The following is a 14,389-nucleotide window of genomic DNA, read 5'->3' on the forward strand; positions in this document are numbered from 1 at the left end:
TTCGGCTCATTGCTCTGCTACGGTACAGTCCCTAAAATCTTAGAAAGTTTTTACTGTGACGGTGCATTTGTGAACTTGAGGCTGTGATAAACATTGTGCCACTGCTTGTGCACAAACGTTAACTTGCACTTATAAATAGAAAGATGCTCATTTTGTAACATGATTGAACATTTAATGTATTTAGGATTACTTGATTGTGATAACACTTTGAATGTTAAAGGGATAGTTCACTTTGAAATTAATTGTTGGTATGTTTTAGATTACCTCAAGGGCATCCAAGATGTACAGTAGGTGTCTTTGTTTCTGCAGTTGTTTAATTTGGACTCTGTGCATGCTCTTTAAGGTGGTGACCATAGACTTTAGGCATTATATGGCTGACAGACAAGAACGGTTTGACCTAAAAATATCACATTTTAAACTACTGCTCTACAAGGATGAGCAACTGGTCTTCTGCTGAGGCCAGAGTCTGCATTGAAGATTACCTTGATCAGATCAACACATATGACAGAAGAACCAGAACAGAAGTGTAGAAACTGCTCAGCATTTCTGACATAACGTTGCAGATGATTGAATACGATCTGTCCTGAGATCTGAGAGAGAATTACCTGTGATGTTTGAAGTCGCTGTGACACTTTTGTGCTTCTTTGTGTCATAGAGAGACAGGAGACTTTCCTGGTCTGGGACATTCAGCAGTGCAAATGGCATGGTTTTGGAGAAGCATCTATTATATATTTGGGCTCTTGAAGAATTGATTGTTTGTGTGGCAACTTTCATGGTGTTTGTTGGAGGGATGCAATGAGAGCCCATTCTTGTGAAGAGGTCGAGCAAATCCTCTTCATCACTTCATTCCTCCAGTGTGTCTTGACCAGCCTTTGCAACCGCAGATCGTTCAGTCGAAGAGAGGGAGTTGTGGAAAGATGACATCAGGACATCATCACTGACTGAGTCAATGCTAAAATGAAAGCACTGGAAAGCGTCACTGGCAGAACACCGAGGTCAAGTCATCCTTTCACCAGATCCTTCAACTGACTCCCATTCAGCGTCAGAGAAGTCTGGTCTCAATCTAGGACACACTCATCTTCCCCTTCACACTGTTCAAGGAACTGATCCCAGAATGCAGTGTGAACTTCTCCTGACACTCCAGCATCATCTACAGCATCTCATTTACACACTTCATCTTCAGAGTAGATTGAATTATAACACAGCCAAAAGATCTTCCACAACCTTTATCCTGTGTATTAAAGCACATGATGTGAATCTGCTGAGTTTCCAGATCAAATAGTTGGAGAAAGATGGTTTCTTGAATGTGACGCAAATCTTCTGGAGCTGAAGGGATTTCCCATCCAGAAAAAGGGGGAAACCATTCAGAACTATTATTTGTAATATTCAATTATTATTTATAATATTTATATTGTAAAATTTTCAAACAATTATTTCAGTTAATCTGAACAAGATTTTATTTTGTGTCACTGTAAAGTGAGACATTTATATATAATTACAAAAAATACAAAGTAATCAACTTTTAAAGTAAACAGTATCAAAATTATAATTACGCTTGTTCTCAAAGGCTTTGGCACAAAACAGACTTAACACTCTCTAAACTGTAATTATAATTGTCATAACTGTTTTGCTGGACCGTCAGATCTCTACAGTTTATTGCATCTCTGCAAATGTTGTTACTCACCCAAAACATCGCTTTGGCTCAATTCTCAAAATAGACTTTTTCCCCCTCAAAACAATAAGTTGTCTTGTTCATCAAAAGTGATAATTGGTCACATTTATCGAGTAATTTTCTGTGTGCTCAAAGCGCTCTACATGGAAGAGGGGAATCACCTCAAACACACCGATGTGCATCATCACCTGAGTTCAGCTTTACAGAGACAATAGCAGATTACAGGAACACAGATTATGTTGGATTTACAGCAGCGCTAGAATAAAGTTATTGTCCAGTTAAAGTTAGTATTGATTGATCATTAGTTATTAACTTAGGGGGCGCTAACACGACACCGTTATAACAGAAAACCGGCCGCTCATTTGCATAAAAACAGTGTCTGGTGTCTCTAGAATAAACCTTACATTCATTAAAAAACTAAAACATGTAAAAAGTGTTTTTATCATTATGTGAGCCACACTGGTCAAAATGTTCAGATGTTTTTTTATTTGTAATAAAAAATGAATAACTGAAAATAAATATTTTATTATATACAGTATATACTTCTATCTATTTGTTATTGCCATGTCAGTTTTGTAAAGGCCACGACGGTTCCAACTCCAGTGAAGTTCACTTCATTTATTACAATTTATTAGAATTTAGTTTCAAAACTTTAGCTCTACGCTTAAACTGAATTTAGATTGTGTTCCTTATTAGAAAATAATCCTAAATATTGATTATGACTTAATTTAGATCTTTAATTATTCTGAGTGTCCAATACTTTCAGTTATTAATTGATTCTGGACCCAATGCCACATGGAGATCCCGTCAGCCTGATTGTGGATCTCATGGACACACACTTGTCAGTTCTGGCTTTAGTCAGTGTGAAGCAGGGTTGGCTAACACCTCTTGAGTTGGTCGCCGACTGCTCACTCGTACAGAAAAGTGTGTTTCATTTAGACACTTCCGTACAACTTGCTAAATCAGTGACAGAAATCAAAAGCTCTTCAGATTCAGACGTGCCAACCATACATGCGCCGTTCATACATCGCCTTTAGTTGACCGATCCTCACTAAGATCTGTGTAGATCACCAGCCTCCTATAATCTAATACAATAATGACTCACAATAAATCAAGATGCAACATTTATTTTTCAGATCAAATTGTTCAGAAGTTGTGAAGAGTTTGACAGTTTCATTGAGAATCAACTCATCAGTTTTGATCAACAAGCCGTGAGCATTTATTTATTATCTCTTTTACACACATGCTAAAACACACGCAGATTGATTAAATCAATACAAAATTCAAATCTCATATGAACATGAAACTAATTGTTTAAAAATATGAACCTTTTGTTGTGAGGAAAAAAGTCCCATTTGAGCCGAAACGATTGAGAAAAACTGTTAAATCTTTTGATCATTTATTTTAGTTCGTTTTGGAGCATTTTAGTTTGGTTTCAAGTTTAACAAATGTTTTCCTTTACTATATAACTGAAATAACTGGAAATAACTGGCTTAAAACCATTGTTTCCTGAAAATACTAACATGCCTGAGATTTCTTCTACAATACTGTATATAATAACAGATACTCATGTACTTTCTGTGAACAACGGGACACTGGAGTTGATAATCGAGTAATGACTGAAGATATATTTCCCTGACACAGTCCAGTCTCCATTCTTCATAATTGCACAGAATGAAAAATTGAATTTACATTAAATCTGTTCCAGTAAAACATGCCTATATGGTTTATTCAGTAATACTTTACAATAAGATTCACTAGTTAACATTAGTTAATGTATTTACTAACATGAACTAACAATGAACAATACATTTACAGTATTTATGAATCTGTGTTAATGTTAGTTCATATAAATCCAGCTGTTCGTTGTTTGTTTATGTTTTTCACAGTGCATTAACTAATGTTAACTAATACAACCTTTAAGTTTAATAGTGTATTAGTACATTTTGAAATGAATATTGGCTAATATTGTTAATTCTTAGGTAATGTTAACTAACTAATGTTAACTAATGAACTTTATTATAAAGTGTTACCGTTTGTTCTTGTATATTGTGTGTATGATCTATAGAGTATTTGTATGATTGTGTAATATACACACAATAAATCTAAACAAAAGTAAAATCTTATATAAATCTGCAGTTGTGTGTGTTTTGCAGTGTCAGTGCAGGTATATGAGGACTGATGATCTATTATGTAAAGGGCTTCACATGACATGAACATGTTGAGTCTCTTACCAGCGGCGCAGGATTACTGGAGAGTGGCGACGCCACAGTTTCAGCTTCATTCAGCTCTGCGTTCTGGAGGACACACACACACACACACGCGCAAAACATACAAGTGACACACACTGTTACAAACACATAAAGTGTCACTGTAGATAATGTAACAGTTATCTAGTGAAGAGTGAGAAGCACAAAGCGGGACATCGTATGTATTGAGACTTTATTTTCTATTATAATGAGGATATACATTATAGTTTTAATGTTATTTTATAACTCCCGTTTAATGCTTTTAGTCAGAATATTTCCTTTTTCCACATCTATACTGCGACATTTGGTGTATTAGGAGCACATTTACCAGTGTGATGTTCTCGTTCAGATGTCATCACGATTGTTCCCTTTCGTAGTCACTTCGAGTTACGTCAGAAGTGACGGAGATTGGGGGTTTCGCATAGAAAGCCAATCCTCTTCGAGTATTTAAAAACGAGCCAATGGCATGCAATGCCTTGGGGCTGCGGAAATTTGCATAGCGTACTCCGCCCTTCTCCGTGAGTATAAAAGGAGGAAGTGAACGCAACCGCAGTATGTTTTCGCTTCGGAGCCAAGAGAACCTCTTCACTCCTGAAAGCCATTCTCATATGGGATTAAAATCCTGCCATGATTCAAAACTGAAAATAAAGTTCTGAAAGGTTGAAACTAAATGTTCAAAACTTCAAAATCTTACAAAAAAATGTTTTGCAAGATCGAAAAATAAGATTTGCAAGCTTGCAAAATATAAAAACATTAAAAAAAATATCTGCAAACATTATGTTGTTTTTGAGATTTCCTTCTTCAGAACTTCAACATTTTTTTACGATGTTGCGCAAACAAATTTTCAGAGTTTCAAATTTGTCAGTGTTCTCCCACTGTATTAGTTTGTTTTCCAGATTTAAAACCATGCAAATGGTGATCTGAAAACTGGTGTGCGAATGAGTGAAAAACAGGTTTGTAACTCTGAAAACATAGTTTTGCAGGCTTGAAAAGTGATTAAAAAAATAAAATCTCTGCAAACATAATTTTATTTTTGAGTTTTCCCTCTTCACAAGTGCAACACTCTTTTTTTACGGTGTTGCACATTAATTTTTTCAGAGTTTCAAATTTGTCAGCGTTCTCCCACTGTATTTACTTTGTTTTCCAGATTTGAAACCTTGTAAATGTTGATCTGAAAACTGGTGTGCGAATAGGTGAAAAAAGTTATGAAACTCTGAAAACTGAGGGTCGACAGGGCGAAACTTATTACTTTACATTACATTTGCAGCATATTTTTCAGAGCTGAGTTTACACAACACCCACTTCGCGGAGATACGCCCTCACAGTTGCGAGCTTGCGACTCGCGTGATTTGTGGCAGCGTTGTCACGCAGCTCTACTCCAAAACTCTGAAACTCAGACTGAGCGCAAATGAAGCATCGCAACCTCGAAACTTAAAAAAAGCCTGGTGGGCGGGCCTTCTGCTCTTGCCCAATGCTTCGCTGTCTGCTGACGTACAGTCCAATCACAATTCGTAATTTACTGGAAACATCAGACATGGGATTGACCGACTGCTCCGCCAATGACGAAAGCGCACAGGATACGCAATAAGGATGCACGGCTCTCTGGTCAGAAGCCCAAACAAACCAAAGGTGCGACGAGACAGCGGGGTTTACCACAGAGCTCGCGCCGCGCTGACATGTCATCTGCGCGGTTCAATGGTCCGAGCCGCGCGGCCGATTCGTCAACGCATCAGACGTGTTTCCTAGCAACACTCAATGGTCAGCGCGGCGCGAACAATCCTCACCAGCGCTGCGCTGACCGATTTAAACAGCAGTGCAAACCATACATAGCCTAGGGCCTACATGCAAATAAATGTACAATAAAGAAACCCCTCCTTCCTTACAAAAAATTGGTTCTCTGCTGAAGTTTAGAAGTTTTTCCTACAGAAGACAAAGAATAAGAAAGACAAGATGAAATGCATATTTCTTATATTTATTATCTTTAATAGTGTTAGTAAAGAGTAGTGCTGCGGAAAAAGTGTCCCTCCCAAATTGAATACACAGTAGGCTATGTGTGAACTTGGATGCACACACACACACACACTATCTATCTATCTATCTATCTATCTATCTATCTATCTATCTATCTATCTATCTATCTATCTATCTATCTATCTATCTGTCTGTCTGTCTGTCTGTCTGTCTGTCTGTCTGTCTGTACATACATACATACATACATACATACATATATATATATATATATATATATATATATATATATATATATATATATATATATATATATATATATATATATATATAAGCATAAAAAGCTTAAAGTGATACTACAAATGATGGCTGAATGCAAAAACTTACTACAATAATAATAAAATACATTACCTGAACATAAACTGTCTGATATAATTACCAGAAGGTTAGCGTGCTCCTCAAGACGACTACGATATTGAAAGAAGTTTCTGCTTTGTGCAGCTCTTGTAGCAGGTCTTCAAAATATCGACGCACAGCACTACTCTTTACTAACACTATTAAAGATAATAAATATAAGAAATATGCATTTCATCTTGTCTTTCTTATTCTTTGTCTTCTGTAGGAAAAACTTCTAAACTTCAGCAGAGAACCAATTTTTTGTAAGGAAGGAGGGGTTTCTTTATTGTACATTTATTTGCATGTAGGCCCTAGGCTATGTATGGTTTGCACTGCTGTTTAAATCGGTCAGCGCAGCGCTGGTGAGGATTGTTCGCGCCGCGCTGACCATTGAGTGTTGCTAGGAAACACGTCTGATGCGTTGACGAATCGGCCGCGCGGCTCGGACCATTGAACCGCGCAGATGACATGTCAGCGCGGCGCGAGCTCTGTGGTAAACCCCGCTGTCTCGTCGCACCTTTGGTTTGTTTGGGCTTCTGACCAGAGAGCCGTGCATCCTTATTGCGTATCCTGTGCGCTTTCGTCATTGGCGGAGCAGTCGGTCAATCCCATGTCTGATGTTTCCAGTAAATTACGAATTGTGATTGGACTGTACGTCAGCAGACAGCGAAGCATTGGGCAAGAGCAGAAGGCCCGCCCACCAGGCTTTTTTTAAGTTTCGAGGTTGCGATGCTTCATTTGCGCTCAGTCTGAGTTTCAGAGTTTTGGAGTAGAGCTGCGTGACAACGCTGCCACAAATCACGCGAGTCGCAAGCTCGCAACTGTGAGGGCGTATCTCCGCGAAGTGGGTGTTGTGTAAACTCAGCTCTGAAAAATATGCTGCAAATGTAATGTAAAGTAATAAGTTTCGCCCTGTCGACCCTCAGTTTTCAGAGTTTCATAACTTTTTTCACCTATTCGCACACCAGTTTTCAGATCAACATTTACAAGGTTTCAAATCTGGAAAACAAAGTAAATACAGTGGGAGAACGCTGACAAATTTGAAACTCTGAAAAAATTAATGTGCAACACCGTAAAAAAAGAGTGTTGCACTTGTGAAGAGGGAAAACTCAAAAATAAAATTATGTTTGCAGAGATTTTATTTTTTTAATCACTTTTCAAGCCTGCAAAACTATGTTTTCAGAGTTACAAACCTGTTTTTCACTCATTCGCACACCAGTTTTCAGATCACCATTTGCATGGTTTTAAATCTGGAAAACAAACTAATACAGTGGGAGAACACTGACAAATTTGAAACTCTGAAAATTTGTTTGCGCAACATCGTAAAAAAATGTTGAAGTTCTGAAGAAGGAAATCTCAAAAACAACATAATGTTTGCAGATATTTTTTTTAATGTTTTTATATTTTGCAAGCTTGCAAATCTTATTTTTCGATCTTGCAAAACATTTTTTTGTAAGATTTTGAAGTTTTGAACATTTACTTTCAACCTTTCAGAACTTTATTTTCAGTTTTGAATCATGGCAGGATTTTAATCCCATATTCTCACTGTTCAAGACTCTTCGAGACGAGCGTCCTCTTCAGTGTTGGTGTGACGGCGGTACCCAGCGAGATTCTGCATCGCCTGCGATCTGAGCAGTGGTCTGCCAGACTTTGCACTTCTCCCTGGTAGCCTCAGCGCTGAAAGAGTGAATTTCCTCCTCTCATTGAAAGAGCTGCACGTGGCACGTCTTTTTAAAGATGGTTCGCCCGTGTTCTTCTGGGTGTGGTAGATTTCTATCGTCATCTGATGGTCACGAGCGCTGCTTTGTATGCCTGGGCATTCAGCATGCAGCAGCAGCGTTCGTGGATGACTCATGTTCTTTCTGTGGGAACATGACCATCTCTTCACTGAGGTCGAGGCTCAATGATCTCACTAGAGTGAGAGCCCCTGTCCCCCCTACTCGATCGGCTTCCTTCACGGAAGGGGGCCCGTCGACCCGGGGATCCGGTTTATCGGTGACGGTGTGGGATAAAGCCCCGACGATTCCTCGGGCCACACCTCCCGCCTCAGTGCGAGAGCCAGCGAGCGTTAGCTCGATTCAGTCGGCTGCTTCTTCGGCGGCGCCGGCTGCTTCGGGCAGCGCTCCAGATGATGATGCGATGTCTATCACAGCATCACTAGGCGGGCTAGAGTCCTCGGGAGATGAGGATGCCGCTGCGTTGCCTCCTTCGGGAGTAACAGCGTTGTCCGCGCCGGATCCCGAGCTGACGGCCATGCTGTCTCGAGCCGCTGGGAGTATCGGGCTAGAATGGAACCCTCCGTCCTGCCCCGATCTCTCACGGATGGATGATTGGTTTTTGGACAAAGCTGCCGCCGCAAGGCCACGGCCAACTCCAATACCTTTCTTCCCCGAGCTGCATGTGGAGTTATCGCGCTCTTGGGGGGCTCCCCTGTCCACTCGAGAGCGCGATCTCTCCCCCGCCTTTCCCCCCCTCGATGGTGGGGCCGCCCGTGGGTGCACTGGGATGCCCCCGGTGGAGCGCTCTGTTGCGATGCAGCTGTGTCCACAGAGCGCCTCCTCCCGTGGTCCTCCTAAGCACCCATCCAAAGCCTGTGGGTTCTCGTCTGCTATGGCGGCGCGTTCCTATACAGCGGCGGGACAGGCGGCCTCCGCTTTGCACGCGATGAGCACTTTGCAGGTCTTCCAAGCGAAGATGCTCAGAGACATGCACGAGGGCGGGACTGATCCAACGGCATTTAAAGATTTGCGGTCCGCCACTGACCTTGCTCTCCGGGCGACGAAAGTGGCCGCTCGCGCCGTTGGTCAGGTGATGGCCACCAGTGTGGTCCAGGAGCGCCATCTCTGGCTCAACCTGGCAGACGTTCGGAGCGCTGAGCGGACTCGTCTGCTCGACGCTCCACTCTCCCAGGTTGGCCTTTTCGGCGGTGCAGTCGAGGACTTCGCCCAGCAGTTCTCCACTGCCCAGAAGCAGACGGAGGCAATTAAACACATTCTGCCCCGGCGACCAGCCGCCGAGGACGCCCACCTGCGGCTCCCCTCCCTCCCGCCCGGCCCCAGCAGCAGCCTTCACCCGGGCCACGGCGTGGAGGAGGCCGCAGGCAGGCGTCGCAGCCCCCTCAGGCCGCATGCCCCGCTAAACGCCAGGCTAAGCGACGATCCTGACACGGGCTGCTCAGTGACGAAGTCGAGTCTTTCCCAGGAGGCGGTAGCAGGCCCCCTCCTTCCCCCGGGGGCCGGGGGAGAATCTTTTGTTCTCAGCTCCCCGCTGCTCACCCACGGGTGGGCAGCACCCTGAGTTGGTTAAAGAAAGACTTGACATCATCACTGAGCCCACAGACTGGAGTGGGTGCGCTCGACGTCCCAGTGCGTCAGCCCACACACTCCTCTCTGTCTCTGAGGGCGCGGAAGGGTGCGTGTGTCGTCCCCGGGCTACGCCAATCCCTTCCCCCTCTATCGCCAGACCCCCGGCAGAACAGACCCCCGTGGAACGCTCTGCTTTCCCTGGTCCCTTCTGTCGGGGAGCGGGCTTCGACGGTGCATCCGGGCGGGGTAACTCCTGCGCGCATGCCGGTCGACCCGCCTCGCTGCCCCTCCGGGGGGACGTCTGTGGTCCTGGGCTGTCCCGCTGGGTCATCAGAACAATCAGATTCGGCTACGCGATTCAGTTCGCACGGTCTCCTCCCCGTTTCGGGGGAGTTCGCTCCACGATGGTCGGTGGCAATACCCCGGTCATGAGAGCGGAGATTGCGACCCTGCTGGCGAAGGGTGCAATCGAGACGGTCCCTCCAGCCGAGATGAGGTCCGGGTTTTACAGCCCCTACTTCATTGTCCCCAAAAAGACCGGTGGGTTACGACCGATCCTGGACCTGCGCATTTTGAACCGTTCTCTCCATCGACTACCGTTCAAAATGCTCACAGCCAAACGCATTCTCGAATGTGTTCGGTTTCAGGATTGGTTTGCAGCGATCGACCTGAAGGACGCGTACTTCCATGTCTCCATTTTGCCTCGACACAGACCGTTTCTTCGGTTTGCTTTCGAGGGCCAGGCATATCAGTACACGGTTCTCCCATTCGGGTTAGCTCTGTCCCCTCGCGTCTTCACGAAGATCGTCGAGGCAGCCCTTGTTCCCCTTCGCGAGCACGGGGTTCGCATCCTGAACTATCTCGACGACTGGCTGATACTAGCACACTCTCGAGCTCAGGTTTGCGAACACAGAGACCTGGTGCTCCGGCACCTAGCCCGTCTGGGCCTTCGGGTCAACCGGGAAAAGAGCAAACTTTGCCCCGTGCAGAGGATCTCTTTTCTCGGCATGGAGATAGACTCGGTCGCCATGTCCGCGCAGCTCACGAACGAGCGCGCACACTCACTGCTGACTTGTCTTCGACAATTCGAGGGCAAGAGTGCGGTTCCACTGAAACTATTTTCAGTGGACTGAAACCACTGAAACCATTCCTGGAGACCGGAACCTGGCAGCCGACGAGCTGTCACGGGTCCGTCCCATCTCCGGCGAATGGCGACTCCATCCCCAGTCGGTCCAGCTGATTTGGGACCAGTTCGGGGAGGCACAGATAGATCTGTTCGCCTCTCGGGACTCGTCCCACTGCGCCCAGTTTTATTCCCTGACCGGGGTACGCTCGGCTCAGATGCGCTGGCGCACAGCTGGCCACGGGGCCCACGCAAGTATGCGTTTCCCCCAGTGAGCCTCCTTGCACGGGTGTTGTGCAAGATCAAGGAGGACGAGGAGCAGGTCTTGCTGGTAGCCCCCTACTGGCCCACCAAGACGTGGTTCTCCGAACTCATGCTCCTCGCGACAGCACCTCCTTGGCCTATTCCTCTGAGACAGGACCTACTCTCTCAGAGACGGGGCACTCTGTGGCACCCTCGTCCCGATCTTTGGAGGCTGCACGTGTGGCTCCTGGACGGGACGAGGCAGGTTTGAGTTCGCCGCCACCTGCGGTGGCAGCAACCATCACTTCCGCAAGAGCGTCGTCCACGAGACACCTTTATGCGCTGAAGTGGAACCTCTTCGTCAATTGGTGTTCTTCTCGCGGAGAAGACCCCCGGAGTTGTTCGATCGCGGTCGTGCTTTCCTTCCTGCAAGAAGGGTTGGAGCGCAGGCTGTCGCCCTCCACCCTTAAGGTTTACGTCGCGGCCATTGCCGCTTGTAAAAAGGGCCACGAAATCGACCCAAATCGCGGAATTCGATTCGTGGTGAAGGTTTCAAGCGTGTTCCGTCTTTTCCATGGCAAAGTGAATTTTAGTTAAATGCAACACATTTAATCTTATGTATTAACTCGTTTCATCTGACTCCATAAAATGAAAAGGGTTTATCAATGATATCTGTGCATCATTAAATATGTTAATGCTTGACTATTACTTTTAACTTAATGAAAATAAAGTAAAAGTCTGTTAGAATAGCCAAATATAACAATTTATTATGTCAGGTAAATGTATCATTACAATTCCACAAGATAATCAGAGCAAACCATCAAATGTTTTAGAACAAAGAACTTTACCCAACATATTAGGCGACATGAGCTGAGCCTCGAAGAGACACAACATCATGGGCTGATCTGAATACAGAAAGGCAGCCATGAACTCTTGTGCATTTTCCTTAAATAGAGCCAAACCTTACCTGATCTAATCACCAAATTTACCTGATCCAATCACCAAACTACAATGGACTGAAACCCCCACCATGTTTACTGGGGGAAGGAGAGTTTGCATTCAGGCAAAAGGTAGAATGTGATTAACTCAAAGACACACCCTTTTGTGTGCAAGATATTTCTATATTCTTAAAAACCTTATTACCTTTTCTTTAACTTCTTTGGAAATGAGACATTATTACCAGTCACCCTGAGACTTTTGAAATGATTCTAAACAGTCCTTTAAGATTATCACATTCACATTAAAAACACATATTCTTGTGTGAGCTTCCTCTGCAAGAGTGTGTGTGTGTGTGTGTTGTTCAAGCAAGGTCCTCTTGTCTCCAGAAGACACTGGTCACTTATTATATATCAACCAGTTCCAGTTTTCTAGTCTTACACGCTTCTCATGAAGCAGTGGAAGGTAAGTCCTTAGGGAAGCACGACCTGGTCATCAGGTTCCTGAGGGGAGCAAAGAGGCTGCATCCGCCTCGTCCTCCCCTCGTACCCTCTTGGGACCTCTCAGTAGTTTTAAGTGCTCTGCAGAGGCATCCCTTTGAGCCTTTGCAATCGGTAGAGTTAAAGTTTCTGTCCATGAAGACAGCACTCCTGGTTGCATTGGCCTCCATCAAGAGGGTGGGGGACCTGCACGCATTCTCCGTTGACGAAGCGTGCCTGGAGTTCGGGCCGGCTTACTCTCACGTAATCCTGAGACCCCGGCCTGGATATGTGCCCAAGGTTCCCACCACTCCCTTCCGGGACCAGGTGGTGAACCTGCAAGCGCTGCCCCTGGAGGAGGCAGACCCAGCCTTGGCACTGCTCTGTCCGGTACGTGCTCTCCGCACCTATGTCGATAGAACTGTTTCAGGACCTCAGACCAGCTCTTTGTCTGTCATGGGGGGAGCCAGAAGGGAAGGGCTCTCTGAAAGCAACGGCTGTCTCACTGGTTAGTGGACGCCATTGCTTTGTCTTACCAGCAGCAAGGCCGTCCGTGCCCCCTTGGTGTGACGGCCCATTCCACTCGGAGTGTGGCCTCCTCTTGGGCTCTAGCGCACGGCGCCTCGCTAACAGACATCTGCAGAGCTGCAGGCTGGGCGACACCCAACACCTTCGCCAGATTCTATAATCTGCGAATTGAGCCAGTGTCCTCTCACGTACTCGTTTCGGCCAGTTCTGGACCCGCTCAGGTGTCTTCGCTTGCTCGCCACTCCACTCCCCGGACTGGATAGGTGCGATATTTCCTCAGTTCTTCCATTGAAGTCTTGAGTCCTCCAGCACCGACGATGCGGGCACCACTGCTGTTGCTCTGGATGCTGGCTAGGTGCCTCCATGCGTACGGTTCCCCATGGTAACCGTCTCATGTGTATTGTCCAATGTAAGCCTCTCTGAGCATGTGTCTTCCCTTGGCAAGCCATCTGCCACCCCTGGAGTTGAAATTTTAGCAGCCACCTGCGTTTGGTGCTCCAGTGTCTCCATATGCGTTCCTATGTGGCCATATGAGTATTCTTAAGTCCTCCCTTCGGTAGGCATCTGGTAGCATGTCCCTCCCGGGATATGTTTCCCAGTGTACCTTGGTAATCCTGTGTCAAAGTAGGATCCCTAAAAAAAAAAAAAAAAAAAAAAAAGAGAGGAGGGGTCCAGACTTTCGCAGGGCACTGGAAGACAGCTTGAAGATGGCGTGATGGCACAGACCCCCAATCTCCGTCACTTCTGACGTAACTCGAAGTGACTACGAAAGGGAACGTCTCGGTTACGTATGTAACCCTCGTTCCCTGGAACGGAGACGTTACGTCTCCCTGCCACTTCTGCTGTATCGCTGGGTAGACGCCGAGTTCATTCTTGGCTCCTCAGCGAAGACATACTGCGGTTGCGTTCACTTCCTCCTTTTATACTCACGGAGTAGGGCGGAGTACGCTATGCAAATTTCCGCATCCCCAAGGCATTGCATGCCATTGGCTCGTTTTTAAATACTCGAAGAGGATTGGCTTTCTATGCGAAACCCCCAATCTCCGTCACTTCTGACGTAACGTCTCCGTTCCCTACTCAGGGAACGAGGGTTACATACGTAACCGAGACGTTTGATCTTCATCTGTTTGTCCAAGTTCATCACCTTCATCATTCACTCACCTGTGTCTTCCTCATCTTCATCTCCAAGGGTTTCTAATGTGTTGATGTGTAGTGGAGGAATCTGATTGAATTCCTGCCTCGTTGTTCATCACAGAGCTCATGTGAATGCTGTGGACTCTTCTGCACACTTCTCCTCGTCACTCGAGGTGTGTGTGAGTGTGTGAGACTGTGTGTGTTCTTCTGGGAACATTTGCTGATGAACGGGAGCTGTGTGAAGTGCGGTATCTCGACTCTCATGGTCTCTAAAGTCAAACCGCTCTGAGGAACATCCTCCATTCCTCTAGTTCTCTGAAGAACAGGCAATAACATTACATGATGAACTCAGCGAT

General features: G+C 45.4%; 1 protein-coding gene and 1 pseudogene across 1 annotated transcript in view; both read right to left on the reverse strand.

Annotated features, from left to right (window-relative positions):
* The window catches only part of LOC120492842 (uncharacterized), a 349,229-nt gene that overhangs the window by 248,426 nt on the left and 86,414 nt on the right, over positions 1–14,389 (reverse strand). The gene's annotated exons all lie outside the window — the stretch shown is intronic.
* On the reverse strand, positions 352–14,081 carry LOC148981367 (uncharacterized; annotated as a pseudogene).

This window comes from Pimephales promelas, chromosome 5 (genome assembly GCF_988280905.1).
Source record: "Pimephales promelas chromosome 5, fPimPro1.hap1.1, whole genome shotgun sequence".
Taxonomy (NCBI): domain Eukaryota; kingdom Metazoa; phylum Chordata; class Actinopteri; order Cypriniformes; family Leuciscidae; genus Pimephales; species Pimephales promelas.